Source organism: Mustela nigripes, chromosome X, assembly GCF_022355385.1.
Source record: "Mustela nigripes isolate SB6536 chromosome X, MUSNIG.SB6536, whole genome shotgun sequence".
Taxonomy (NCBI): Eukaryota; Metazoa; Chordata; class Mammalia; order Carnivora; family Mustelidae; genus Mustela; species Mustela nigripes.
Window position 1 is genome coordinate 110,847,436 of NC_081575.1, and position 24,429 is coordinate 110,871,864.

At 50.9% G+C, this 24,429-nt stretch overlaps 1 protein-coding gene and 1 long non-coding RNA gene across 3 annotated transcripts in view; one reads left to right on the forward strand and one right to left on the reverse strand.

Moving 5' to 3' along the window:
• The window catches only part of NHS (NHS actin remodeling regulator), a 335,272-nt gene that overhangs the window by 164,939 nt on the left and 145,904 nt on the right, over window positions 1-24,429 (reverse strand). The window lies entirely within an intron of this gene.
• Window positions 22,987-24,429, forward strand: part of LOC132007729 (uncharacterized) — a 3,883-nt gene continuing 2,440 nt past the window's right edge. The window contains exon 1 of the long non-coding RNA XR_009401425.1: window positions 22,987-23,157. This is a non-coding gene — a long non-coding RNA (uncharacterized LOC132007729). The remainder of the gene's footprint in view (window positions 23,158-24,429) is intronic.

Below are 24,429 nucleotides of genomic sequence, written 5' to 3' on the forward strand. Positions count from 1 at the left end.
TCAGGCCCTCTGCTCAGCGGGGAGCCTGCTTCCTCCTCTCTCTCTCTCTGCCTGCCTCTCTGCCTACTTGTGATCTCTCTCTGTCAAATAAATAAATAAAATACTTAAAAAAAAAAAAACTGCTGATATTTGACCAACTGGGACACACACACACAAAATATATGGCAATTTCATGGGCTCTAAGCGAACCCAGGCTGAAAAACCCCATGTGATTTAGAGTTGTGTGGCAACGTGGACCCCAGGAAGACAAACATTCTGGCCAAATCTGTATGGTAGCAGCCCGTATGATCATTCCATCTCAATGTGTGTACGGGACTCTGAAGCCATGCAGGAGTCATCATATGAAACCCCCAAGTCACACAGAGCACTACAGTGACTGTGGGATTCGGGAACCCACTAGGCTTCTATCTAGGCCAGTGGTTCTTCTGTGTAGGCTGCCTTTGCCCCTCAGGGGACATCAGCAATGTCTGGAGATATTTCTGATCAGAACAAGGGGGAGGGGGAAACCAGCACCTAGTGGTCAGAGGCCAGGAATGCTGCCAAACCTCCCAGGACAGTCTGCCACAGCCAAGACTTAGCGGGACCCCAAATGTTACTCGTACCCAGTTAAAAACCCTGGTCTTGGCAGATGAGAGGTCAGTTTCCAGTATGAGCCTCCGTTTCCTCACCGGTAGAAGAAAATAATCGTTGCTTTCTAGGCTTCTATTTCTACCATTCTACTCATTACACACCTGTAATGTTACTGTACTTCTCTGAGTTTTATGATTAATTAGATTTTGCGTGAATAAGGTGCCAAGGGTGTGTGTGTGTGTGTGTGTGCGCGTGCATGCATATCTAAGTGGTCTGGTGGTATCAGCCCAAATGCCTAGATTAGATTAGCTTTAGGCACAAACACAGTAAGATATAGACAATGAGTCTGGAAAAACACAACAGCTTGGAAAGTCATACATGGATACCGAGCTCTGTAGCCACTGCCCTGAAAATGGGACTCTCACCTACACACCACTATCAGCCTCTGCCCCTCTGCACGTGCCTTTCCCCTTCTGCCCCAACACCATCACATGCACTTGCCACCCCCAGAAACCACACCCCACCCTTCCTTCCTGGCTTTCCATCCAACCTCTCATCACCCACCAATCCCAGAGAATGACAAAAATTTCCTTGCGTGACTGATCAACCCTGTGAGATTTTTGTGATTAAGATATAAAGCCCCCCCCCCCCCAGAAAAACCTTACTGAATCTGAACAGGACTGCAGTGACATCAAAGCTTTTTCTCTTCAATGCCTTTCATCTTTTCTCAGCCTCTGGCGCTCTACCCACGAGCATCAAGTCAATTAATTGAAAAGTCATTAGGAAAGCCCTCCACTGTGATCTGGATCCTTGGAGAAAGAACAGAATTGGCCGACAGCTTCCCTATTACAGGTGTCTCGCTCACCTCCACCCTGTCTGTGTGCAGCTGCTCCCAGGCGATGCCAGGGAACTGGAGGGAATCTACTTCGCCCATCGAACATTTATTGAGTGCCCACTATACGGCCAGCATTGAACTCGAACCTGGCCTGGTGTCTATCCTGAAACATCACCTCATCCTCATTTCCCTACCCAGCTGTGGCAGGTGGACTCCACTAGCTTGACCAGAGAGGTTAATTCGTAAGATCAGCCCCTTTCTCTGTCGATTTCTTTTGCACTGCAGATGGTCAACCTGTGGCCTCATGTATGGAGCTACTAGCCATGTCCCTTGCAAAATGCATGCCATAGTCACAAGGAGAACCTAAGCGAGGGTGGCATGGCCCAAACCACGGCACAGAAGTAGCTGAAGGAACTGCTTTGTTGCTGGGGAGTCACAACCCAGAGTTCAGTATACTGATTTGCCCGCACCCCATTTCAACATTGCCTGACTGACATTCTAGAGAAAAGGCTTCAACAGTTGGTCCACAATCCAGGAAGAATTGCAGGGCTTCGGGCAAGTATACCCCAAATATGCAGGAACTGAGGCAGCTACTGAAAGGTATCAAGATCTGGAATTTTATACCTGCTTCTTTTTAAATGTAGGCATAATTTGCATACAGTGAAATGCACAGGTTTTAAATATACAGTATGATTAATTATGACTCATGCATAGACCAGGGAACCCACACCACTATCCTTTGTGGTTTTTTTAAAGCTCTCTTTCTTTAAAACTTTTTATTATTCCAAATCTTCAATTATATTTCATTAAAGGTAGAAGTATTTATAGAGACCATAACTGGGGGAAAGTCTCTGTCCCCAACAAATTACATGCATACCCCTATGAGACCACAGCAGCCACCAGCAGTGACCTCTGGAGAGCTCTTGTACCTCTCACCCAGGTGCACTGCAGCTGACTTCTGAAGGCCACTCTCTAAATTGCTGTGCCTGGCTTCCCGCTCCCACGCCCCATAACTGAGAAAAGCTATGCTATCCATAGGCTTGGCCAAACATGCTGGGGAATTAGCAACCCCCAGCAGCATCTCTTAACAAACAACTCCTGAGAGTAGGAGTATTAATACCCCAGCTCCCTCACCCCTCAGATGGGAGCACTCTGAATGATCTACACTAAATCCTACAGTCTCCTTTGGGAATCAGCTCTAGTTGCTCCCAGAGGTAATTCACTTGATGGCTTTATTCCCTCCCCTAACACTCTTACCCCCTGCTGCCACTGTTTCCTTCACCTCTCAAACTACTTGCACTTCAACCCTCATCTCAGGGTTTACCTTTGGGGAAAGGAAACATGAAGATAGTCATCCACAATCCCTTTACAGAGTTTACCACTTGGGACGATACTATAGGGTTTTTCTCTATTATGCATGCACACACAGACATGTAAGGAAAAGGCAGAGAACAAGTAACAGGAAAGATAAAAGCCAGAAATTTTAGACTCTGGTTCATGTGGACTAGGATTCTGTTCCTGACCAAGATATACATTTAGACTCCCCTGTATCATTCTGAGACAAACGTGGCCCCAATCCCTAACATTCCTTCTCACAACCCTTGAGACTTTTCAATATTTATTGCACTATTTTGGGAGATTAACATCGTAGTTTCTGTCTATAGGGAAAGGGTCTCTCCCCTGACTGCCTCAGTGTCTCCTTTTTCTCATTAAAACTTCTCCTGTGAGCCTGGGTCATTTATTTTCTAAAAGTAGACACCGAGAAGTGGGGGGCTCTCCAATCCTGAACCCAGCCCTGCCAAGCCACACTTTGGGAAGGCACAAGATGTGTGTGTGTGTGTGTGTGTGTGTGCACGCGTGCGCTACACACGTGCTCACATGCACACCTGCAGGTATGTAGACCACAAAGTGACTCTACCTACTGCCTGGAAAAGTCAAAAGCTGGGAATGCAGGAAAGAGGGCTCCACTTTGCTCTCCCTCCCCCCAAGGCCCTATAAAAGGGGACTCTGCATCTCAATATACTCTTGAAACGTGTGTGAACCCTCTTCCCCTTCCCAGACAATGGGAGTAGACACAGCACCTCTGTACCCCTTCCCAGTGGGTAATCTGGCAAAAGTAAGAGAAGCCCACAAGCATTGGGATTGAGATACTTTCTATTTCTGCCTGCTTTATCACCACAGCTAGGTTTCTCACTACTACACAGCAGTGACATCTGTTCAGCCAAGGAATATGGTGTCAATGGGAAATTCAAGGGAATTCAAAGCAAGACAAGGGTCATTGACCTTATGTCTTGGATGACCAACTTGGCAGGGCAGAGGGATGCCCAAGGCTTTCTCTATAAACCGGGCCTCATTGGACCTCCCTTCGTGTCAGGTTCATTACTGAGAGAATGAACTACTTGTAAAGACATGGGAGTCGCTCTTGAGCAGGACCAGGGGATAGGCATGGGGTTGGGTGACATTCTCCTTGGATGAGTACTTTGAGAGATCGTTCTTAGGATGCTGAAGGCCACCATCATTTCAAGGCCACTGGGAGGCCAAGCGGGGAAAGGCCTCTGGGTGGGACTGTTAACCTGTGCTGTCGCTGGGCCTCCTTCAGCCAGGCTGAGGCAGCACGGTGGGCCTCCACAGTTGAATTCAGTGGTTAAGAACAAACTTATATCTGAATGGCTGAAAAATGTGATCACCTGAGAGACAATAGGAGGCTTTGTTCCAGGCAGAGAGAAAATAAGGGAGCATTCAGCCCTCCCAAATCTTTAGGCTGAGACCAGTGGAGTCTGTTTTCAGGCCGAAGGCTGTTTGAAGTGTGTTTATATGCCTACACAGTGCTGAACTGAGTGCTGGAGTTAAAGCTGGCAAGTGAGAATATTTACGTCACCCCGATATCATGAGGCTGCCCATCATGTAATAGCAGGATGATTCAAGATGTACACATTACACAGTCTTTCTTACATGAAAAGCTGAACTAAGAGAACCCCATAGGTTTCCCAAGGACAGCAAGGTATGGGGAGCTTTTGCCTGGTTCTGAACATGGAGATTCTTTTAACCTCACTGGAAGTTCAAAGAAGGGAAAGGACTCTTTCAGTTACAGAAGAATCTAGCAAATCCAATCCTGAGGCTTCCTTCCAGGGGCTAGCCTGTGATCCACAAGTCACTGCTACGAATCAACTCAAAAGTCCGCCAAGCCACGCTGAGTAGGACCACAAAGACAGGTCTACATGGATTTCCATCCTGTGATGCTGCATTACCTTTAGGCCATTAGCGCCTCTCCTGGGCTAAGCAAAATTCCCCAAAGGCCAGCATCTCCACTTGATGGAACAGCCCTTCCAGGCAGCCACACCGGGAAGAGGTAGATTTGAGGCACCTCTGATGTTTTTGCTGAACTGGACATGAGTAACATCTCACAAGTAACTCAAATTCCCTTTCCTGCCCCTGGGAAATCAAAAGGCACTAGAGTTTTGAAGAAGACTGGTCTTCATTTTAAGATATACTGTTTATTGAATAAATGAGTATAGGAACGAACAAATGCATCAGAGAACAAATGAAACAAACTTCAAAGAAAATAATCTTGGGATCAAATGAGAAATCATGAGGAACACTCTCTTTTCATGGCATCCCACACTTGTCACCTTCCAAAACACAGTTTGCCTAGCCCACTCATGAAGTAATAAATCACATGTGATGTAGGTAAGAGATCTGAAAGAACCTTTCCTCACCTTATCCAATCCCTACCATGTGAAGGGCACTGCCCTACCAACTCACATGTGTTTTCTCATGGATTTAATCTTCCAGGAATCTTTGAGATGGGTGTCATTCCTCTCATTCATTCGATGAGCAGACTAATATTCAGAGAGTGTGAATAACTTTCCCAAAGTCGCCTAGTTGGTCAGGGTAAAGTTGGAGTCAAAATTCGACTCTCTGGCTACGAAGCAGTGGGATACACATCCCACTGCTCTGGCCAACAGGGAGCCTTGGAGAATAGACTTCTAGAATGTACTGTTATCACCAACATAGTCAAAGGTATAAGTGAAGAAAGGAAAGACACTTTTGGTAGAATACTGACATCTCTCTAAATCCAGTAATAAGAAAACACCCTTAATCGATTTTGTTGTTGATCATAATGGGCTGTGGAGAGAGTTAGAAGGGGGTGGGAAGGATAAGCCAAGACTTAGCAGCAAATATGTGAGTACCACTGAGAACCAGAGAGTTTATAATGCCAGCAATCAGCTATATTTTACTTGTAAATTGATTTTTTTTTCTTTTTAAGACTTATTATAAAATATTTCAGACATGTTGTTGTAGGCAGACCTGTAAGATGTCCCCATTGTTCCTCACCTCCTGGCACTCATGTCTTGGTGTAATCTTCTCCCTGAGTGGTCTGGACCTAGTGACTGGCTTTTAATGAATAGAACACAGCACAAATGATGGGATATCTCTTTCATAAGTAGGTTATAAAAGACCGCGACTGTGACCCCAGCCCCCTCTTTGGCTGTTAGAGTCTTCACTCTGATAAATCTGGCTGCCATGTTGTAAGTCGCCCTATGGAGTGGGCCATAGAGCAAGGAACTGAGGCTGGCCTTTGGGCAACAGCCAAGGAGGAATCGAGGCCCTTGGTCCAACAGCCCATGAAAACCCAAATCCTGCCAATAACTACATGAGTGAGCTTGGAAGTGAACGTTCTGAGGCCCTCCAACAGCCACACAAGTGAGCTTGGAAGTAAAGCCATGCCCAGTTGAGCCTTGAGATGACAGCATCCCCAGCCGAATGCTTTGATACAGTGAAGAGGGAGCCCAGCTAAGCTGTGCCCAGATTCCCGAGTAACATACACTGAGATCATCAGTGGGTATAGTTTTCACAGCCACTAGATTCTGAGGCGATTTGTTACACAGCAACAGATAACTAAAACAAAAAGTCAGAAAGCATAATACGATGGATATGTGCGTAGTGCCCATGCAGCTTAAGGAAACAATCACAAATGCACTCAAAGTCCTTCTTGTCTTCTACCTGATCACATGCCCCTTCTTGCTCCTCTGACGTAACCAGTCTCTGAAAACAGCCTCTGGAATGCACGTCTTTACCAATGTGTGTGTACATACACACACACACACACACACACACATACATATTTGGTTAAACCACATGAAATTGCCATATCCAGCCATTTTTTACCTATAAAAATAGCTCTCTTGTGGGATTCCACCTAATAAGTCTTCACACATGCAACTACAGCTCTTTATTTATAATGCTACTGATGGTTATCATCATCTAAACTCATGCCTGGCCTGGCTGTGTGAGGCTCACAGCTGCGGGGCTTTGGGAAAACTCCTTTCCTTCTCTCTAGTTTCCTCATCTATGAACTGGAGACAACTGATAATACCTACTTTGTGCAACTAAATGAAGATTTAATATGGTGGTGGGCAGACAGCCAGGTACATGGTGAGGACCTAATAAACCAGAGCTGTTGTTACTGTTGCTTCTCTAGTCGTCTTTGTGAGAGGTTTAAACCTGAACTGGCCCTCAGCCACACGGAGAGTCTACAGAGGAAGCCTTTGACGGGTGGCCATTTGCGGGGCTGGCGTGACCTTCACACTGCTTGGGGACCTCTTATTCCAGCCCCCCTCACTGCCTTTCCCAGCCTGATCGATAGTTTGGCCAGGAATCCCAAAAGAATCCCCTCTTCTTCCTCAGATGAGACTTCTAAACCAGCAACCTACAGAACAGACTCCAAAAGCTCGAAATCCTAGGAACAACCTCTCTCTCCTCCAGGCCAGATGTTTCTGTTACTCCAAACCCCAACCTAGGAAGTATTTCAAAAGAAGAAAAAGTGAAAATAATACCCAGGCTTGATTCTCCTTCATAGCCTACCCCAAAACCCCTTCAAATGCAATCTGGGACTGATGGCCAGGTTCAACAGAACATGTATTTTATCCAAACCCGTCTGCTCTTCTCTCTTGCCAGCAACACATTTTTAAAAATCTAATCTCTGTTTTCTTTACATGAATCTAGACCAAATGTGATTTCTCCCCTGCATGTGAAAATAAATTATTTCAAATGTAATTTTCTCTTCTGGTTTGTTCCTGCACCTCCAGAGACCCCTGAAGGGCGTCACTCCGGAGGCAAGCTCACTGCTACCGCAGCACCAGGCGGGGCTCCCAGGCACCCAAGGTCCCCTGGGGGCAGGGGTGGATGGAAGAGCGAGTATTGGGGGCCGTCACGCTACTCAGTCCCCCAGCATATAGGACTCTTGCTTCATACTCCAAGACAGTGCCCGAACTCCCTCTGTAAATGAGGAGTCAGGGCAGGAGATTAAGAGTTAGGCTCAAGAGGAGAGGTGGACAACACACCAAGTTCTTATCCCGGCATGTTCCATCTGTGCTCAGGGGGACTGACTGAGGGTCAGGCTCTCTGGCACGTCTCTTGGACCAGTGCCCCTCAGAGTGTGGCCCCTGGAGCGGCCGACTGACATCACCTGGGAGCTGGTCAAAAATGTCCCTTCTCAGGGGCGGCCGGGTTGCTCAGTCAGTTAGGCGTCTGGCTCTTGATTTCAGCTCAGGTCGTGATCTCGAGGTCACGAGATCGAGCACCGCACTGGGCTCCGTGCTGGGGGTAGGAAGCTGCTGAGGATTCTCTCTCTCCCTCTGCCCCATCCCTGCCCCCAAAATAGAAATATCAATTCTCAGGCCCCATTCCACATCCACTGCATCTAAACCTCTGAAGGTGGGGCCCAGCCACTAGAGCTACCAAGCTTTCCAGGTGATTCTATGCATGCCTCAATGTGAGAAGCTTTGCCTCGGGTAGTCAGGAAAACACAATGGGGGCCCACGGCCTTCATGCTCCAATCGGTCCCTGCTGTCTAGTGAGAGGACAGATGAACTATTGAATGTTGAACAAACCCAAACCAAGGTTTGAAAGGTAACAGTCCACCGCCAGCCCCTCCCACTTCACGCACAGCCCTCACATAGTCCTCGGTGACATCAACATAGTGAACGCCCTCAGAGGACAGATCTCCCGACTGCAAGAGGTTTGACGGTTACCACAGGTGAAAACATGTGGTTCTAAAGGCCACTGACCATTTAGAAAGAGCTGCTCCTTAGGGTACTACAAATAGAAATGCAGGTCTTCCACTTGGGCCACAAATTCTTAGAGACAAATACAACGAAGGGTCCAGATAACAGACAGCCCCTCATCTCACCGTATCCCAGTCAGCAACCCATGGCTCCCCCCAGGACGGTCCTGCTGGGCTGGCCATGCTACAGATTCTAGTTCCGCACAACAGAGGGCCTCCACGGTCCAGGGCTGAGACTGGGGTGTGTGTGTGGGGGGGGGGGGGGGTGCCCTTGTCTGTCTGCTGTTGGCAAATAGGGCCTAACATGTCATCTTCCATTCACCTTGTCATCTGTGCCCTTTGTCACGACTGCTGACTCTCCACAGCCCTGGCCTGTGTCTGGGAATACGGAACATCTACAAGCTCTTTATACAGTGTTCTGAGAAAAGGCACTGGAGAAACTCAGGAACAGAGGCTTGGACTGAGGAATGATACTGATACCCCACAGCTGTCCTTGTAGGCGGCAGAAGGATCCAGAGCAGCCCAGCAAATTCCCTGCTTAACGCCCTGGGAGAAGTACTCTCCTTCCGCAGCAGTGTGGGAGAGGTCCGCGAAGCTCCCAGGAGCCACCAGGCTCACCCTCAGAATGACCAAACTGAAGGACCGAATCAACATTCTCAAGTTGCCCCAGCCGCTCTTGGATGTCTCGTCCTCTCCCAGAGGGAGCAGACAGAAGTTCTGGCACATTACACCGTGTTGCCCGCTGCGGGAGTCAGGCCCGGTCTTCTCTTTCCTACTCCATCCAGAAGGCCTGGGGCACGTATCTGTTAAAGGAGCACGAGGCCTGAGACATCAGTCATCCCTCGGGCTCCCCAGACAGGGCCTTTCAGGCAGCCGCGTGGGCTGGCCAGGGCATGAAAAAGGAGAAAAAAAGACGGAAAAGGGAGGACTCACAGGAGGTTCAAGGTCAGGAAAAGCTATTTTGTTGTTGTTGTTTTGTTTTTCCACTAATACATCAGATCACTCCGGCTCATTCCTGTTGCTCTTGGCTGGCAGGACTAAAAAAGAACTCTGAGTCACCAATGCTACTCACGACAACTGCTTCCTGTGTGGGATTTGGGCATTTCTCTTTTGTTTTCTTGGCAGAAGCAAGAAAGAAACATGAAGGGGTGAAAGAAAGACATGAGGAAAGAGTTAATCTGCTGTGTTACCAGGTTCTTAATCCCAAGCCCCTTCATGCTGGCTGTTGATGGATTATTAAGTCCAGTAATGATACCTCTGAACCAGCAGGATAAAAAGCCCACAGGGCTCTTAACCATCTCCTTGCCGGGAGGGCAGGGTCCTGCCATATTCCTAAACTCCCCGGTCCTGCCTCAGGCCTGGTTTGGCCCCATATTCTAAAGGCAAGGCCTTCTGTCTGTCTTAGGCTGACTTCTCCAAGGAAGCTGTCTAGGCTTCCCACCTTTCAGTTATAGGCTGGGCCTTCGTAGAGGTAGAGGGAGAGCAGAGCCCCACAGAAAAGAACTGACAGGGTAGTTTGCCCAGGACCGGGGCCTAGGGAGGTTCCCAGGACATGGGACTATCTATCCTGTAACCAGGACAGTCCTGGGCAAACCTGAGGCGGTCATCCTACAGCTGATGGCTGTGAGAACTTTGGCTGAAGTCAGGAAGGCAGTCTTATTCTCAGTCTATGTTCTAGAAACAGTGCTTCTCAAATAGTAATGTGCACACAGATCACTGGGGGGCTGTGCTAAAGTGCAGATCCCGATCTAGTAGGTCTGGGGTGGGCCCTGAGATCCTGCATTTCTAACCAGCTCCCGGAAAGTAATGATGCTTTGAGTACAAAGGACCTAGAATCACTCCTGTTTCAGGGAGTCACAAACCCTATCAGAACATCTTCCTACCTTCTGATTCCTCGTATGTGCTTTAGCCCAGGAGGACAAATGAGTCCTATGGGCTCAGCATGGCCAATAAAGAATGGGTCACTGCTGGCCACAGAGTCTGCTAGAAACACTTCTGGCCAGGAAATCAAAACTACCCCTATGGCTACACAGTAGTCCCAGAGTTCCCTCCCCAACCCTCTCCTTTGCAGTCTTGCCCTTTCAAAGCCTTGAAATGTAAAATACTGTCTTTCACAGTCTACAGCTAGGTGCAGTCCTGTGACACAGCTCTGGTTGATGAATCAGGAGCAGAGATCTTATGGGAGGTGGAGATGGAGGTCTGGGAAAGTTTAGCTTTCATGTTAAAAAGGGAGCAGATGTGACTGAGGTCCCCCTCCCCGATTTCTTTCTCTTGGAAGACAGATGTGATGTTCAAGTGATTGCAGCCACCCTGCAACCATGAGGAAAAGGCCAAGAAAATTTCTGAGACACTAAACCCAGCATCGTTGAGCCGCAACACCAATCTCTGCAGCCACCTACCTCCAGATGACATTTGGCTATGTGAGAAAATGAAAACTCCGTTTGATTTAAACCCCCAAGCGCTCAGCCTTTCTATTCCTTGAAGTGTGATGCATCCTAACTGACATAACTGGCCTCCCAAGCCAAATACTACTGCCAGCAGATAAGGCAGCTATGTACAGCCATGCAGACTGTACATAGGAGGCATCAATCATGAAGCCTTCAGAGTTGTGCAGTGCACAACCTGCATTAGGTACATGGTGTTCAGGGCCAGACCTTGGCAGAAACCCAGTTCTACTATTACTTTCCTAATCAGCCTTGGACTAGCCCTGGAACCTCTCTGAGCCTCAGTTTCCTCATTAAAGAGGAAGAATTATGCCTTCTTGGGGAATTCCTATAAAGATTAAAGGTATGTGGGAAACACCTGGCACGTAGCAGATACTCTATAAATAGCAGATCTTGTTACAGAAAATGCCATATGACATGTGCTGCATCTGCCGGCATCACCCCATGTTGAAGGACCACAGTGATTCTGAGGGTCTCCTTCTCCCACAGCAGCACTGCGTCAGGCCCAGGCTACTGCCAGGGCCACCTGCGGAGGTGTGTGAGGAAGGGAGGTATGTCCGGATGTCAGGGAGGCATGCCGAGAGGCCACTGTACTCCACGGGACCACCTGCACGTGTGTGTGTGCTGTGCACTGCTATGATGGGGCAAAGAGCTTCATCTGCCCCCCAGGATGCCCCACGTGTCCCCAGGCGCACCTGCCCCCACTACAGTGAAGCTGGGACTCAGGCAATGTTCTGGGGAAAGCTTCTCACCACTACACCAAGGAGTTCTAATAGATGCCATGGAAACAGGCCACCCTCCTTGTTCCAAGAGGAGTGTTCATGGAAAGAAGAACGGACCAGACAGCTCTGGCCATTCCCAGGGAGTGGCTGTCGAAGCCGAGAGCCCTGGGGAAGGAGACCGCCTCCCAGAGCCGCGCCATGCAGCCTGTGCCAGTCGTCGAGGGAGAAGGAGTCCGGCTTCTGCAGCTCGGTGGGAGCACCAGGCTTGGAGTGACAAGTTCAACGCACCCCGGAATGCCTTCTCCGGTGTGGGTTCCTTCTCCCTGTGAATATTTTTTACCGAGGTCCTACTGCGTGCCAAGCACAGATCGACCAGGCCTTCCTGGTACAGGACTCAGCAAGAGAAACAACACCTCTGTTGTCACAGAGCTTACCCTCGAGTCCGGGAGGCAGACACTAACGCACATGCGCGAGATACAGCGTCTGTTAGCTGGCCATAGATGCTACGGGGAAAAGGAAGTGAGGAAGGGGGTTCAGAGAACCTAGAGGGTGCTCAGGAAAGGAGGGCTTCACGGGGAAGGGGAGCAGCGAGGGAGACAAGTGGGGGATCCCTTCAGACGTCCAGCAGCAGAGTGCCCCGGCAGAGGAGCAGCCCAGGCGAAGGCCAGATGTGCATGTGCTTGGTGTGTTTGGGGAGCGGCCGGAGCGCCGTGGCTGGAGCAGGAGGGAGTTGAGGGGGGAAGGTGGAAAGGCAGACAGGCGGATCCCCCAGGGCCTTGTGGGCCACCCCAAACTGAAGGCTTTGGCTTTTGCCGGGCATGAGACAGGTGACCTCTGGACAGCTTTCAGCAGAAGAACATGATTTGACCTCTCTGGAAAGGACTCTTCTAGCATCTGGGGGCAGAATGGACAAGAGGCGGGCTAAGACTGAAGGTGAAAAACCATTAGGAGGCTCTCGCTGTAATCCGTGGGACCAGACGGTGGCGGTCTGGGTGGCCTCCCCTTGCTAAGCTCCAGATCTCCAGGATGCTGGGTGGAGCTGGGGCAGAGGAGAGCCCCACGGACATCCAACCAGACCCCCTCTGCCCCCTAGGCGGCCCCCACCTGGCTCCATCTGGAACAGATGAGCTCCAGACATGGGTGTCCAACGGCCACCTCATGGCTAAGTGACAGCAGAAGCCAGGTGCCCTGGGCCACACCCTGCCTTTGACTGCTCATTGCTGCCACACCAAGGAGCCACTAGAGGCCAACCCAAGCGTCTAGCAGCCTGATCTTTAACCAGAACCTTGACAGGCACCGAACAATAAAACCTTGGCCTTGCTGGGGCCCTGAGAGGTGATGGGAGCCCAAGGAATGTTTATAATGCTCAAAAAGGAAGAATTAAGCATGTGGTCAGGCCCAAGCTCAGAACGTCCTGTGAGGGGAAATCCTTTCTGCCTCTGGGTGCTTGGGGTGTCGAGAAAGCACCTCCATAGCTTCTTCGCATTTCTATCCTCTTAAGAAAAATCATAGCTCCGTGGTTAGCCCTCCAAACGGCTGGCATCAAAACTTCAGTTTCCCACTAGCAGTAAATGAATTCAATCTACTCCAGATCCTTCGTGCTCTCTATCAGACACCCCTTCCGGACTCAAGGGGCTTTGTTCAAGTCCCCCCTCCAGACGGGAGAAGCGGCCCATTCAAACACACTTGCTCCGTTTAGGGGTTTAAGGGTTTTGCAGATTCCTTCTCTCCCCACCCCTCCCACCCCAGCAACCCCCCAGCTGCTGTTTTCCCCCAGTGCCAACATCAGGCTCGGACACCCAGCCCCCGCCCCCCCCACCCGCCACACAGGACCGAGCCATTGGGCTACCCCCGCTCGCACGCTCACTGCGGAGCAGAGCCCGCCGCAAAGCCTCTGAGTACTGGGATGGAAGCTGACGCTTCTGTCCACGGAAAACCTCTACACACAAACGTGGGGAAAGCCCTGAGCTGTTTGGGGCGGGGCAGGGGGGGGGCGGCGGCGACAGCTTGTCTTTCTGGGTCATCCAGTAGGATGAGGCCCACATTCTCACGGATGCCGCACCTGGGAACAATGCGTGCTGGGAACCGGGGTGGGACTCAGAGAGACTCAGCCCCTCGGGCAGGCAGCAAGGGCAGCTCCAGGGCCTGGCATCGCTGCCACTCAAGTAACTGACTATGGCCATGGCCACTGGTCACCATGGGCCCAGACAGAACGCAGGCACTGAAGTGGGTTGCTTTCCTGATGCTAATATACAGCCTGGCCTTTGCTGTTTGTTTGTTAAAGAGTGGCCTACTCATCTTACCACCTTTTTATTTATTTATTTTTTAAAAAGATTTTGTTGATGTATTTGACAGAGAGAGAGAGAGACACACACACACACAGCAAGAGAGGGAACACAAGCAAGAGGGATAGGAGGGGAGAAGCAGGCTTCCCGCTGAGCAGGGAGCCCGATGCAGGGCTCGATCCAGGACCCAGGGATCAAGAACTGAGCCGAAGGTAGATGCTTAACGACTGAGCGCCCCCAGGCACCCTTGCAACCTTTTTAAATAGGTCTTCTGCCCCCTTTTCTTCCCCCACACCACCCACTTTTCTATTAACCACAGGAAGACTTGTTTCCCCCAAAGAAGTCCATAGAGATGGGAAAATTAATTGAAACAGATATGTGTCAACATTGTTTTTTTTTGTTTGTTTGTTTGTTTGTTTTTTAAGTGGGACAAGTAATGATGTACAAAAATGTACTTTGGGTCACTAGGCAGCGTGAGCATGGTGGTATCTTGATCCTAGCTTCACCTCCAGGGCAGAAGGAAAGGTTTTCCCTGGGGCCATTGCCGGCAGCTTCCCTCTCCTCTCCACAGCCTGCTTCCTTCCTGGCAGCTCACAGATTCCCTAGGCGGGGCTTCTGGAAGTCCTCTGAGGTTGTGTGGGAGACCACACATGTGCCATGTGCCTCTGTATGTGCACGGGTGTGCGTGCACGTGGTACCTGTTTGACTCTAGCTCTTAGCAGAGTCTCACACCTCTTCTTCATCTCTTTTCCCATCATCCCCAGGTCGAGAAGTCATACGTTTCTACTACAGGAGCCGCCGCCACCCCAGCCGCTGCCCTAGGGGATCCGCAGATCTGGCATATAGATGGAGCTCACGAGGGGCGCCTGGGTGGCTCAATGGGTTAAGCCTCTGCCTTCGGCTCAGGTCATGATCTCAGGGTCCTGGGATCGAGCCCCACATTGGGCTCTCTGCTCAGTGGGGAGCCTGCTTCCCCCTCTCTGCCTGCCTCTCTGCCTACTTGTGATCTCTGTCAAATAGGTAAATAAAATCTTTAGATGGAGCTCACGAAATGTGTTTTGGATGACCTTGAGTAGTCTGTCAGCAGGCTGAAGCCACTGGCACCTCCATCCGCACAGAACCAAAATCTCACTTGTCAAATCTGGTCCTGCCTCAGATTTCCTGGTTCTCCATGGTCTCAGCATTCGTTTCACTCAGTTCCCTGCCCTGGACACCAGCACGGCTGGCTCCTCTCTTGCTGCTGCTCCCCACATGAAAACAAACTGCCCAAATGCCCTGGCATCTGCCAGCTCCTGTGGAAACTGTGCAAAAATGGCCTTTGGATTGTGTCCCTGAACACACACACATACACACACACACACCCGCCCCGCATGCTGACTCCGGCTGGGCCTTGACACTTGCTTTGGTCCAAGAGACAAGAGCAAAGCAGGCTCAAGCTGAGACGGGCAGACGCCCCAGGGCTGCCAGCCTTGGCCTCTCCTGCTGCCAGGGGCCCTTCCACTGCAGTGGGAACAAGCCCAGCCTGGCCTCCTGGAGGGCGAGGGACTGCGTGCTGAAGGAACCTAGGCAACACGCTATCCAGGCTGGCGCCCCAGTCCTGAAAGCGAGGCCATCTGAGAACTTCCAGCCCTGGCCACGCCGGTCCAGACCAGATCTGCCCTCCCTGCCTGACCGACCACAGGGTCATCAGCAAGATTAAGCCTACATGGTTACAAGTGGCGAAGTCACAGTTACACTAAGTTAAGCAAACGGATACACCTGCATTTCAGCCCCATGGCCACTGCCTCTTTCACACCTGATCTCACGGTCTTCTGACTCAGATAAGAAGTCTACAGAAAATAGAAAACATTAAGTCACATTTGGTTATATGTTTAGAAGTCATCTTTACCGAGATGAAGCAGATTATATGAAGTCAGGACTATCTCAGAAATGCTAGATTAAATGGGTCACCGGTACAGCCTAGAAATAACATAGTGCTTGGCACAGAGGGAGCCCTCAATCGACACTAGTTGGACTGATCTAACCTAACGTGACTCCCCATTTCAAAGATGAGAGGACACAGGCCTGAAGAAGTTCTATGGCTTCTCTCAGTCCTATAACTAATGGCAGGCCTTCTCTGCCTCGTGACGCCTGTTACATGTAAAAAGGGGGTGTCTGGATGACTTCTGACTTCCGCGGATCGGAAGGATGGGGTGAGCCTCAGATATATACACCATCCACTGACTAAAAGCCTTGGGGTCTGCCTTGCTCTTTGTCACTGGCATGAGGTAGGTGCTCAGTTAATGTCGAGTGTAGAAAACTTGCCACAAAAAACGGCCATCTCTGCAGCTCATACCTGCAGGGCCTCTCTCTCTCCTCACACAGAACTACAGTGCATAGAGTGCCTTCCCAATGTGTCAGACAAAGTTCAGCCTCGGCTGTTTTCCGGCAAATACCTAAAGGTCTCAAAGAGAAGGAGAGCCCCTACCCTCCACGCACCCAGCGAGGAAAGCAGAGGTCCCTGAAGGGCCAACATGCATTGACTGCCCTCATTTATTTTACACTTTTCTCATTGCATTCGGTCAAGGTCAACCTCCTCTTGACACACCCCGATCAGGAAGGCTGCTTGCTGGGAGAGCAAATGCAGGCAGCAGAACAATCGATGATCTCCATGCCAGGCCAAGGACGCGGTAAATGCCACTTTCTCCTCCTTTCTTCTCCAGCAAGAAAAGCTACAGTCGTTTCCACACCATCCTCCAGCAGGGGTGGCCAAGAAGAACAGAGCTCTCCGCTCTCAAGCCCAGATGGCTCTCAGCGCTTCCCTAGCGCCCTCGTTCACCGTGTGTGCACGCCAGCGCGTCTGTGCATGCGTGTGGGTCGCATATGCGTGTGTGTGCATGTGTGCGTGTGTGTGTGTGTGTGTGTGTGTGTGTGCACGTGGTAGGAGCTCCTTGTAGGCAAGAACTGCTTCATTCAAGGCTCGTCCCCATGACCATGCACATGCCCGGCATCCAAAAATACGTGTTTAGTGAAGCCATGAAGGAACGAATAGATCGTACTCAGAGGTCTCTCCGAGTGACCCTTTGAGATTCCACTGTGGCTGCAGCACATAATGGGAACACAAATCATGTGAGCCTGAAACAAAAGCCCCCACACCGGCTATGAAGTTGCTGTCTCTTAGTTCCAAAGCCACCCTTTCTATACACTGCTCTGTGATGCCCCAGGGCCTTGGCATTCAGCCTTCCTGCCTTGCCCACGGCTCCCTGTTGGGCTCTGCCAGTAGGGGGACCTAGAGGGAGACGGGGGGGGGGGGGGGGAAGGGCAGAGGGGGAGGTGAGCCTTCCTTTTCTTCCTGCGCCCTTGAGTCTCCCCTTAGAAACAGCCCTTCCTTCATTAGGGAGCGGCCACCCTTTCCAGAATCCAGCTGTTTTGTTTCTGGTTTTTTGTTTTGCTTGGGTGTTTTGCAATCCCAGCACCTGCCTCACTGTTCCCCGTCTGCGACATCAGCACTAGCCAAGCAGCATTTCCTCCTCCAGGCTCTGCATCCCAGCCCTGCAGGGCATCACCTCCAGATCCCTAAGTTTTGAGAACCTCGTCCTCGTCCCCTGCTCCCCCGATCCTGGGGGTGATTTCTGCTTCACCGCTCTGTTCAGTCGCCTACTGACAATTTACCCAAACAGCCTCTGTGAAAATAGCCAGCATGGCTGCACGTCTCCGGTCTCCGGGCTGAATCCTGACGCATATGGGAACCAGAGTGTCTCTGGGGGCCACACCGCCTTTTACACTCCTCCAGAAGATTGAAGTCAGGCACAGTGACCTCCACTTAGTCTAGAGTAAGACCCTCCAAATTGGGCTCTGACCAAACAGACAAAAGACAACACTGCCTCAGGCCTACAGCAAACAGGATGCAAATAGCATCTATGGGCCTGATGCTCCAAAATTATCCATTCAACAAATGAACGTGCCTGCGGCCAAGGCTGCTATGTGCTCCCCAGGACCCATTGCCTTTTCTGGCTCAAAACACAGCTGGACTACATTTCCCAGCCTTCCTTGCAGTGAGGGTGACCACGTGATGGGGAGCTGGCCAATGGCACCTATGTGCAGATGTGATAAGCACCACTTCCAGATCTGGCCCACAGACATCTCCCTTGGGTGAAACTTCTCTGTTGACCCGATTTAGAGGCTCCAACAGAAGACTGTGAGGCACAACTACAAGGTGAAGAGGCCTGGTCTCAGAATGACCAGGTGGCAGATCTCCTGCCAAACTGGGAAATAGGAAACAACAGAATGAAACCGTTAGCTGATCTCACAATAAATACCTTTTGTATTAAAGCTGCTGAGATTTGAGGCCAAGGGCATGAGCCTGATCTCTAGTCCCGGCCATCCAACTCTCTGCAGCGGGCGTTGGGTCATGAAGCTGGGTAAACGGGAATTTGGACGATCAGCAGAAACTCGTTTCAACAACTGGAGGAACAGCTCAAAGGGCAGAGGCTCCTGAGAGCAGGTCCCTGCTCAGCAGGAGAGCACATGATTACAAGGAGTCCTTCCATCCAGATAATGGAGTCAGCCACTTTTGGGGGCCTCATGTAGGTAAATCTACAAAATGATTAACCAAATTGACTAGCCCCTGCAGAGTCTGTGTCCCCGGGACTCCTCACAGAACAACAGAAGATCATCTGCCTGAAATGACTTTCAACATTGAACTAGGAAGAAAAAGACTGGACTGAGTGATTTTTCTTTCAAGTAATAATAAGTAAAGTGTATTTTATTGTAAAAGCAATAACAGACGGTCACTGGGAAAATAATTCGAGAATCAGTATGTAAGAAGAAGCGCATCACTGTACCACTGCACCATCCAGGCAAATCATCGTCAAAGGCTGATATATTTCCTTACAAAATTTTTGCCCCGCTTACATATTTTACATGGTCGTGATTATACACAAAGCATCATGGTTAAGAATGTCAGATTTGAATCCTATCTCTGCCGCTGCCTAGCCCTGCAACCTTGAACATGGTACTTGGCCTCTGTATCTCCAGATCTTCATCTGTAAAACAGGGACAATGATTTGAATCTCATCCAACCTGTGACAAAAATTAAATGACATTATGCAGTAAAGCGCTTAGCACAGCGTTTGCCCAGCTGAGATGAAGCACTTAGGCTATGTCCAGAATTACCTCTCTTGACTGAAAGAAAACAGTAGCTAGGTTCTCTGATTAGTGCTATTTCCTCATTGCAGGCAACTAGGAAAATGTGGAAAGAAATCACGAAAGAGAAACCATGCTTTCTGGATGTCCTGCAGCTCCTTGTCTTTTGCATTTTGGGACTCCCAGAGTCCAGGCAGCTTTGAGTGAAGAAGGCCAAGGAAACAGCATGGGGAGGCAGGGCCATGAAGAAGGGAACAAAATCTTGATCTGTGAGTGAAGGCACCAACATACGAAGACGTCAGGGAAAATTGACAAGACACCACGGGCAGTGTAGCCCTTCTCTTGATAGCAATGGTATTTGATTTTCCTGTCTCAGAACTACAAAAGAAAAAAAATCAAGAACCGCGTAGAGAGTATTTCTGAAACACCCTTTTTGCCCTCTGCACAAGCACTCTGCAAGAGAAGCAGACAACGAGCCCCTTTCCCTCCATCATCAGCTCCATCTGCCTCCCTGGGGAAGGGGAACCCACACTTCATGACGGGAATACACGCTGACTTCTAAGTAGTGTTCAGATTTACCAGTGATATCAGCCTTCAAGCTCCAAAGCCCTTCTTGGTGATGCCACTTTTTGCAGGCATTAGCTTCTGCCTTCTTGTCCTAGCGATGCTCAGGATAATGTGAACCATTAATTCTGCGGCCTAATGGAATGGGAACTGCAGTCAGGTAAAAGGCCCATGATTCTACGTGGAGGTGACGACAGCAGTTCACACTCCAACACTTCAGAATGTCTGTCACAGGAAGGATGACGCTGTTCTGTGGTTCATACCAGTGCTGCTCAAAGTGTGGTCCGTGGACCAGCAGCACCAGAGACCTTGTTAGAGACAGACCCAGGGAATCTGAATCTCTGATTTGGGGGCGGGGGTGGTTGGTGGCTCAGAAATCTGTTTTGCCAACTCTCCAGATGATTGTTACCCACACTAAAGTTTGAGAAGCACTGGTTTATACCACCTTTCCTAGAAGGCCAAGCTCTCGTGAGACTATTATTAATAATAATGTGTAAGTAATAACAATACCTAGCATGACTCAAATAGGTACTATGTGCCCAAAACTGTTCATTGTGACTCATTATCCCCTGTAGGCCTCATCACAATCTCACAAGCTAGACACAATTATACCCATTTCATAGATAAGGAAACTGAGAATTAGAATGATTAGGTAACTTGCCCACAGTCATCCAGCCTGGAAGTGAGGGATCCTGACCTTGAACCCAGGGCTGACTAACGCCCAGCACTCTATGTCTCAACCTCAGCCTCCACCTCGCCCACCTCTCCTACCTCTGCCTGTATGTCTTTCTCTCTCTCTCAATTCAGGAATTCCACAGGGAGAAGTTCCCTGGGTATCACCGTGTCAGAGCCGTGATCCCTTCTCTGGACTCAGGCAGCTAATAGATGCCTGTGAAGCTAACCCATGGCGTCACCACTGCTTGGAGACAGGAAGCTGCAAGGAAATGGCCAGACCTGTCCAGGGTGTTCAGCATTCATTTTTAATGACAACCGAGCAGGTTCACGCATCCTCGGGCCACCGCTGCCGTGGAGCCACTTGGCACAGCCATGGCGGCATGCTTGGCACGGTCCCTGTTCCTGCTGGCACAGGCCAATGCCAGGAAGGAACAGGCCTCTGTGCCAGGCAATGATGCCAGGCCTCCCCGGCGGGCTGCTTTGACACAGCAGGTCAGGCAAGTGGCAGAAATGTAAAAACTGCTTCTCGCAACTGGGGAGCAGGCGTGCAAGTACACTGAACCCTGGCAGGCTCTCGGTGGGCTGCTTCCAAAGGCTCTGGCCGCCCTGCACGAGGACACTGGCAGGGAGCCGGGGGCGGGGGGTGGCGGAGGGGAGCAATCTGCAGCAGGCCCAGCTCGGTCACGGACGTCGGACAACTAGTGCATGATGACCCACCAAGCCCAGGGGGGATGCCCTCCCCACCGCACCTCTTTCAAAGGCTAAGATGCCCCTACCAGCTTGTTTCTCTGTGCTGCCTCTTCTTGCCCTTTCCCAGTGAACATGGGATTATAAATCACCGGACAGAGGTGTTTTCTACCCCTGGTATTTCCCTCTTTTAAGATGTGTTCTATGGAACGCGGACCCTCGAAAATCCTGAGAGGATCCATGTGCGTGTTAAGCATCCCTAACCACAGCATCGCAACCAGAAGAGCTCCCCCTGACTGAATGGTGCTACGTGCCAGCTCCTGGGGCTTCAGTAGGTCACCTGAGTCAACGCCTGTCACCCTCTCCACACTGCTAAGAGGTAGGCACTGCCACCATCCCCATTCCGCAGATGGAGAATCGAGGCAGAGAGAAGTCAAGGGGCCCGCCTGGGATTAAGCCCCGAGGTCGGGATTCAAATGCCGACAGTCGGGATTCAAATGCCGACAGTCTGGCTTCAGGGTAAGATATGAAGGGGGTGACACTCTGTAACACGTCCGGGGACTGCACGAGGCTTTGCTAAGAGATGCATAAAATGCTTTCATGGACAAAGCTCTCCCGCTTTCCTCCCGGAAGATGGGTTCATTGGTGTTTGTCTTCCATTTCCTTGGATGGTCACAGGAAGATGAATCGGGGCTCAGCACCTCGACAGAGGTGGGGGGAAATGCGTGGTGCTTTGCCCTTAACCAGGGTCAGAGAAAGTGAAACTAATGTTCCAAAGCTCTTCTGAGAGTTGGCTGTCCACTGTTCCCTGCTACCCACCCTCCCTCCAGAACCTAGATCAGATGCTTGGTACTCTCGGTCTGGTCAGTTCCTGCCTCCCCCAACCCAACCCAAGTCTCCAGCCCTGGAGCCCCAGAGCTCACAGCTAACTGTGCTAGCATCTCTCATGGATGATCAGTCCTACCTTTTCCTGGTGACGCATCTCTTTGCGCTAAAAAACCTGGACCAGGGCCCAAATTCACCAAGAAACTCCCTGATAGCCCCAGATCACACAATTGCTTTCCTCTTCTGACTCCAAAGGCAGCCTGCCATGTCTCCCGGGCCCAGAAGCTGCCATTCTAGAGAGGCCAAGCAGAGGAGCGGCCATGCGACATGAAAGTGAATGAACGGATTACATGGTGTGCCACGGAGCACTAGGGACTCCCCGGAAGTCGGTGGGACGGGCCTCGCTGATAAGGGAAGACAAGAGGAGACCCACCGAGGCATCAGAGTCAAGTGAAAAGTAGGAGGACTGTGTTCCAGGCACAGGGAACTGTAGAGGCAAAGGCCCTGAGGCAGGACCTTATGTATTGCTGTGTATTGTGCATGCTTGAGGAGTAACAAGGAGGCAGGGCAGTGGGGATGTGAGGAAGAGCATCGGCACAACCCGGGAGGGGTGCGGGGACCGGGCAGGTGCTGAGCACAGCGGCATCAGTAAAGTGTGGCTAAACAGGATGCAGGGAGGCAGGGCAGTGGCTGGAGGGGGAGTCCCTGTACATACGAGGGGAACAGCAAATGCACTCCCAGGAGGAAAAGAGAAATGGGCGTGTCTAAGAGCAAAGCCAAGCCTTTGGTCTGTGTGAAGCTGAGCACCCACAGAAATGCGTGCCTGGGCTCAGACAGGCTGGCCCGCCTGCTCCCTAAAGGGGTTGCCAAGGGGCTGGCAAGAGCTTGGTCCAAAATGCCCCAGGTTGGAGTCCCTCCCCCGTTCCTCACACGCCCTGTGGCTTCCTGCTCCATGCCCTTGCGACATCCTGCTGGAGGGCGTGCTCTGGCCTTGGGAGCTCAGAAGGGCCAGGGACTCTGCCTCCTCACCCACGGAGGGGGCAGGAAGGACCCTGAGCCCGGCTCCTAGCATCACCTCCTAAACGCACAGCTCGCACTCCATCGCTCGTCTCGTGTCTGCTTCTAGAGGACGCCAACTGGAGACCCCGGCAGAATCCAGGAGCGGCACTCCACCTGCCTGGGTCTCGTTTCCTACATGTGAGAAGGGGACCGTCTACCCGGATTAACCAGGAAGCCGCTTTGCGCTCTAGCCACCGAGGAGTCCCGGAACCTCACCAGGCAGCGCGTGAGGCCATGGCACAGATCTCCCAGCCCCACCGGGAGCACCTGCACCTCCACAGCCCGCCTTGCTCTCCTCTCGGTGAGATGGGCAAAGGCCCACAAGCCCCGGGCACGGGGGCCTCCCTTCCTGCCGGTGGTGGGCTCTGCAGTCCCCCTTCCTGTGGATGTGCTGGGAACAGCTTCCCCTTTGTTCGGCCGCCTGATCCCCATCTGCTCAGCAACCGCCCAAATCCTGTGCAGGCGTCGTGTGCCTCCAGCCTCCCGTCGCGACGCGCATTGTCTCTGGGCCATCACCCCAATCCCCCCAAACAAAGGCCCTCAAATCTGAATAAACCCTCTGACATCAGCCTGGCGGGTCAGGACGCTGAGCATGACAGTCCCCAGGCCTGCCTCTTTGAAACCCTTTGGCTCTGCTGACCTTTGTCTCACCCCCTTGTCGCAATGCTCTCCTCTGTCCCTGCCAGGCCAGACCGGACGCTACATTTCCTGGTAGACTTAGCTACTGTGCTGAGCTGACAGGACACCTCCATTTTCTGATGACCCAAATTCATCTTTTTTTTTGCTTTATCCTTTTACAGAAATTCCAGAATTTCGGTAGGGTCTGGTTTGTGAAATTGACTTCATTATCAGGGTACCCCCGGACAGGACCCCATGGTGGCTTCCGCCTGGGATGATTTAGGCAGCCTAACGGCTACAAATTCTTCAGTGACACCTCTACTTTTCACTCCCTTTACCTTCTCCTCCTTAGGCAAAGAGAGTCTGTCTCCTTCTAGAGGTAGATTTGCCCAGGTTCAAGCCTGTGATCACAAATACTTCATCATCATTATGCTTGGAATCTCAGTGAAAGATCAAGCCATCCCCTGGTGGTACTTGACAGAGGTCCGCTAGGGGAGTTTGGCTTATGCCAAAGCCTAACAGAACAAGAGAAGGGGTCTAATGTCTGCCGGAAACTTCACTTCAAGGTTGACGCCATGTGCCTGCCTGAAAGATGGAAGCCAAAGCCCCATTTTCTTTCTTCCTTCTTTTGGATGGGTCCTTGTCATGCTTGGACATGACAAGAGTCTTGGCTTTGCTTCCCATCTGGCAAGTCTCTGCTGCTATGTCAATACGTTTTTATGACTCATATTTCACTTTATCTCCATAATTCTATCACCTCATGGAAAATCAAGATAAGAATTCTTCTAGGGGCGCCTGGGTGGCTCAGTGGATTAAGCCGCTGCCTTCGGCTCAGGTCATGATCTCAGGGTCTTGGGATCGAGTCCCGCATCGGGCTCTCTGCTCAGCAGGGAGCCTGCTTCCCTCTCTCTCTCTCTCTCTGCCTGCCTCTCTGTCTACTTGTGATTTCTCTCTG